This window comes from Bison bison, unplaced genomic scaffold (genome assembly GCF_000754665.1).
Source record: "Bison bison bison isolate TAMUID 2011002044 unplaced genomic scaffold, Bison_UMD1.0 scf7180017864180, whole genome shotgun sequence".
Taxonomy (NCBI): Eukaryota; Metazoa; Chordata; class Mammalia; order Artiodactyla; family Bovidae; genus Bison; species Bison bison.
In genome coordinates this window covers 9,230,233-9,236,581 of record NW_011494752.1, presented here as the reverse complement: position 1 = coordinate 9,236,581, position 6,349 = coordinate 9,230,233, and positions in this window count along the sequence as shown.

Here is a 6,349-nt window from a genome sequence, read left to right as displayed (position 1 = left end):
TGTTTTGGGCTGAGTCCATTTCCAATTAGAATCCCATCTGTTCTTGCTTCTTTTGGACAACAGACACAGGTGGTCCCTGCTGTGTGTCAGCAGCCGAGCAGCCCACCGGAAAGGCCCTGGCGGTCAGGCTGAGCACACTGGGCTCTGTCCCCTGAAACAAAGGGCATGAGGACAAGAGTGGAGATTTTGTGGAGCACCTGGAAACTTCTGGGCAGTGGTGTGGTCAGTCAGAAGTGGGGCTCAGCAGCCAATCTGGTGGGGTGGGAGAGGGCAAGGGGCCACGGACACTGGAGCCACTTCTTAACACTCACAGCCCCACTTTGCAGACAGGGAAGCAGAGATTCAGAGTCACATGACCTCCTCACAGAGACTTGGGGCGGCCCACCTGGGGGTCAGGAAGGGGTAGAAAAGCCACAGTCCCAGCACGAGGGACAGGAAGGGGACCTTCATGGGCAGGACGCCCAGGCCAGGGCACTGACTGACTACTGTGGGGACTGGAGGTGACAGTGGTGATGCTCAAAGGCCCCCTGAGGTTTACACTGGCTAGCGGGGGGCCATCAGCAACCAAGGAACCTGCACCATCACGCACCAATTTCCCTGAACCCGAGCCCATGCCCAGCTCCAGGCCCCTCCCCTGAAATCCCCCATTTGGACTCCTAGCCGCCCACCAGGTCTGGAGCATCCAGGCAGTCGGCCAGGATGCTGAGGATGCGGCCAGCTGGCCCTGAGGAGCAGACACCCTGCCACAGTCTCCACTCAGCTGGGCCTGGCCCCCCAGACCCCTCCAAGGTGAGAGGCAGCAGCTCGAAGCTGGACAGCCAGCCAGCCAGACTGATTGGGGCCGGGCCCCCTGCAGGCTCAGCCTCTACATCTGGACCTCCACTGGTCATCTGGTGGCCAAGGCCACCCCGAGATGGACCGGACCAGCTGGAAGGCCCTGGCAGCACCCAGGCCTTGGTTCAAATGCCAACCCTGCCCAGCTTGCCAGCCTGGTCACTCCCCTCCCTGCAGCTCAGCTTCCTGACAGTAAAGCTAATGATCTCCCCCCTGCTGGGTTATTGCGAGAGCCTGGCATGCAGCTGGTGCTCAATAAATGCCAGCTGGGCTCACCTCACCTCACTGTGCCAGCATCTCCCCACTGTTTGCCCCCTGCCTGGTCTCTCAGCCCCCTCCCCATCCAGGGGGCCTGACCCCTCCTCTTGTCAAATAAGAATCCGAGAGGTTCCTACAGAGGCAGGACCTGAGGGCGTGAAGACCATGCCCCACAGACAGAGCCCTGTTTCAGCTAGTTTGTTACTCTGATGAGATGGTCACAGGCATTTACTCGCTCCTAAGGTAGGCTGCCATCCCATGGATGGCATCACCGATTCAATGGACATGAGTTTGAGCAAGCTCCAGGAATTGGTGATGGACAGGGAAGCCTGGCAGAGAAGGCAGTGGCACCCCACTCCTGTACTCTTGCCTGGAAAATCCCATGGATAGAGGAGCCTGGTAGGCTGCAGTCCATGGAGTCGCTGAGTCGGACACGACTGAGCGACTGAACTGAACTGAACTGAAGGTAGGCTGAGTCCTTTCAACGATAGAAACTCAGTTCTCCCAGATTTCCTCCAAAGGTGGAATCATTGCTCCACTTTACAGATGAGGAAACTGAGGCTCTGCAGATGCTCACAGCCACGCCTGGCTTCTGCTAACCTCACTCCCTCACACACACATATACACATACATAGACACACACATGTACACACACACTCCTTCCTCTCTCAACCCCTCCCCACCCTGTAGCCTAGACCTGGGGAGAGCAGAGCGGCCATAACAGCCAGGTGCTCAGCAATCCACCACACAGCCTGTTTGTTAATGAAATCTAGTGTGGAGTGAGGTTAGGTAACAGGAAGTGACCAGCTGACCCCAGAGGTCAGGGAGGATGGTGTCCAAACGCTGGAATCTGCTTCTGCTTTCTGATGATGAATCTGGTGGCAGGAAGAGGAGCCCCACCCCGATCGGAGCAGCTGGTCCCAGAGGACATTCTGGGGCCAGAGGCGGGGAGGCGGTCAGCTGACAGGCCTGAGAAGGCTGGGGAGCCATCCCCAGGGCCCAAGCCAGCCCTGCCCATCCACAGCGGCCACCAGGAACAGACTGCAGGCTGACAGCTCCTGCCCCACCCGCTCCACCAGTATTATGCATATGTGCTAACTCACTTTAGTGTGTGTCTGACTTTTTGCAACCCCATGGACTGTAGTCCACCAGGCTCCTCTGCCCATGGGATTCTCCAGGCAAGGACACCAGAGTGGGTTGCCATTTCCCTCTCCAGGGATCTTCCTGACCAGGAATCAAATCTGCATCTCTTATGTCTCTTTCGCTGGCAGGCAGGTTCTTTACCACTAGCCCACCTGGGAAGCCCTACGCCCTGCCAGCCCGAATGTAAATCAAAACGAGTCCTTCAGGCATAAGGGATCCTGCTGGGCCACTTCATCAGGTGGCCAGGGGCTCATGTCCATGGAAATGGGCCCACGGCGCTCCATGTACGTCACACTGCATCACAGTCTTGTTGAGCAACTCCCACTCACAGGGAGATGGAGCAGGTGTGCCTTGTCCCATTCCTATGTGAAGTACGACGAAACGCCCGGACACCAGGCAGAGTGTTCGGGACAAGACTGACTCTAAAGGAGACAAGACTCTAAAGGAGAGAGAAGGGGAGGGCTGAGGCACTGGGGCCTCGGGACCTGAGGAGCCACATGGAGGCGGGTGCCCTGGATTCTCCTTCTGCCTCACTGTTCTGGACCTGATGCTGGACAAGGGGCAGCCCACAAAGGCTAACAGGCAGACCAAAAAAGTCCCAATAAACTCCTTGCACCCCCACTCTAACTGAGAAATCAGGAGAGGGACAGCCTTGCAAGATGGGAAACTTTTAGACAGTAAACACTCCAGCCAAATACCACGAAGAGATATAGCCCCAGCCTAGCCGCCCCAGCCGGCACCAGGGGGGACGAGATGCCCCTTCACCTGGCCGTGTCAGAGGAGGCCGGAGGGAGCCTGGACTTTTCTCCCAGCTGGGGACACCCGCTCTCCTGACCCCACAGCACTGTGGAAGCCACCTGGGGAGTCAGAATCCTGAGCCTATCTGGTGGTCACAGCCCCTCCTGGGGCACTGGTTGGGGTGGCAGAGTAAGGAGCCTGGACGCCCACCTGCCTCAGCATCCTGAGGCTTTACCCCATCCCTTGCCAGAGGGGTGTCAGAGAAAGCCACGAGACAGGGGCCAACAGGATCCAGTGTCTCAAGGCATCGTGTGATGAGGTGTCCCACTGTTCAGGATTCAGCACCAAGTGGCCATCAACAGGCCAGAGGGCAGACCCTGCAGTCCTGGAAACGTCCTGCATGATGACCGCATCCATGGTATCATCCGGGTTGTGATGCTGAGGGACAAACGTATGACGTGTGCCCACTGGGGAAACGGAATGACATATGCCCACTGGGGAAACAGGACAAGGTACCAGGGCTCAGAATCTCCCCTGTGGTCCAGTGGCTGAGACTCTGCACTCCCAGTGCAGGGGGCTGGGTTCCATCCCTGGTCAGGGAACCAGATCCCACATGCCACAACTAAAGATTCCATGTGCCTCAACTAAAAACAAGGTCCTGCATTCTGCAACCAAGAGTTCACAGGTCACCGCGAGAAAAGATCCCAACACTGCAAGGATGAGGCAAGACTCTGCATCTGCAACTAAGACCAGGCACAGCCAAAAAAAAGGTGGGGAAGGGGAGAAAAAGATGCCTGGGCACTCTATCAATTTACACAACTGCATGGAAACCTACCATGACCTCAAGACCAAAAGTCTAGTTAAAAATAAAATAACAATCTAGAAGAAAGGTGTCCCTTCCTGCTTAAAATGGGACACCGGCTTTCTGTTGCCTGTAGGATAGCCTGACACTCCCTCCCCACGAGGCCTGCCCATCTAAAGTCCCCCCACTACAGCTCCCCAGCCCTCCCCTCCTCCAGCCCCTCACTCACTCCCCCCAAGCTCAGGGCCTCCTTGCCTGCATCTCACCCGAAGCAAGCATGGCCCAGATAGGCCCCTGGGCCCCACTGCACTCCTGCCGCCGTCCAGCCTCTGTGTTCAGTCTTGAGAAGCTGCAGTCACAGGCTCTGCAAACTCCATCCCACTCCCTGGAAAAGCAGGGCACAGAGTGCAAATAATACACTACTGTGAAAACGCTTCCCATCGTTCAGATCCCTGGAAAGGCCCCAGACACCCACAGGGGACCCCAGATGACACTCTGAGAAGCACTACATGGAACTATTTTAAAAATACTTTTGTATTGAGCAGAACACCGGATGCTTAAGAATATGTATAGAATTATTCCATTTATAGGAGGTTCAGGAACAGACAAAGCCACTGCAAGTTGAGAGCAGTGACAATGGTGTCTCCCTCGGGCTGGGGAGTGGGAGACATAGACGTGACCTTCTGGGCTGGAAACCTGTCTCTTGACCTACAGGTAGTGACACAGTGGTTCACCCAGTACAAGCTGCACCCCTGCCCGCACCATCGCTGACCTCGATAAAAGGAAAACCATTAACATCGCACTCTTCCACCTTGGACTTGGCTTCAGCTTCATTAGAACTGCCGGGATGTGCCTCCCATCAGTTCACAAAGATCGGAGGCCACCTGTGGGGGCCCCAGCCTCCCAAGGGCACGCCTGCTCTCCATAAGAGCCAAGATCACCCTGGTGCAGCCAGGGAAGACCCCAGAGTTCATGGGACACTCACTGGCAAGGCCACTACTGTATCAGGGAGACCCAGTCCCTGGGGCACCAGCAGGACCAGGGGACACAGCTGTTCCCCACCCCCAGCCTTGCTTGCTTCCACCAGGTCTGGGCATGTTTGGCCAGGGACTTTTCTTCCCCCAGTGAGTCTGTCTTTTTGACTCAGGACCAGCTCTCTTTGCAGGAAAAAGAAAAGAACGGGCTCTTAGTTCTGCCTCGGGCAGGAAGGAGACTTGGAGTAACCACGGGGAGACAATTAGGCACGGGCCTTGGCATTCTCCACGGCCCTCCCTTCCCACTGTTTACAATTGCACAAGCCAAAGTCCGTCCTGTGTCTGCGAGGCCCCGAAGGACCCTGCCCCGCCTCCTCTGAGCCTCTCCTGTGTCCTCGCTTGTCCTTTCTGCCTGGCCAGTCGGCTGGCGCCCCAGCCCTCAAATGCAAAGGCGCCTCCTACCCCAGGGCCTTTGCACATGTCACTCCATTGCTCACACCTCTCTTTACTGGAATGTCTGCACTTCTCCCTCCCTGCCCCTGCAGTCTTTATTCCAGGGGTCCGGACAATCAGCCCCTTCCCCATCACCTGTCAATAAGGCTCACTGGAGCCCAGCCATCTCGTGCATGTCCAGGGATGGCCAAGGTGGCACAGCTGAAGATTCAAGTCTGAGACCATAGGGCTCCTGAAGCCTGAGCTATTTCACATCTGGCCATTTATAGAAAAAGCTGCTCACCCAGTCTCAGTCCCTCAGAACCTTCTCACTGCTCACTGAGGCTTCCTGCCCCAAACTTGAACTCTATGAGACTCCCTGCCTTCAATCACTGATGTGGGCAGGCCATCCACTGGGTCTGCTCCTGGGTGTATCCTGGTCACCTCAGCATGGCAGCATGCCAGGCTCCAGAGATGGATGCTGAGAACGTGGGTGTCCGTCTGCATCCCCTAAACTGCTCACATCGTGAGTGCCCTGTGGTGACTGGCGTGGCACAGGCACCCCATAAACACTGAGGGACGCAAGGATGAGGGGATGTGTGTGCCGTGGGCACATGTGCATATTTGTGCTTGTTCAGAGCTGGCGGTGGTGAGAAGAACACTCGCCGGAAGCAGAATTCTGTGCCACTCGGTCTTCCTGGTCAGGTGGAATGACCCTTGGCCACACTCTTCACTCTGGGGCTCTTACTAAAGCATCTCCAGGAAGGACATGAAGTGCGGGGCGCTTTGCAGCCCACAAAGCCACACCACCCTTGTTCCAGCCTGCCGGGCTCCCCGTGCTGCACGCACCCCCCAGCACCTGCAACCTCCTCAGGGCGCTGGGCCCCCAAACCCAGGCTTCTTCTCTGCAGCAGGGGCCAGCGCCTGGGCAGACAGCTGCTCACCCCCAGCATCAGCACCTCAAGTTGGCTCCCTGGCTGTGGGGGTGGGCGGGGTGGGGAGGGTGCCACAGGACGACTAAGTGGAGCAGAGAGGACTCTCAGGGCAGGAAGACTCGTGTGTGTGTGTGTGTGTGTGTCGGCATGTGATGCAGGCCGCACAGTGCCAGGCATGACCCCTCATGTTAGCTGTGGGCTCCGAGTGATGCTGAGCTGAGGGCGTGGGTCTG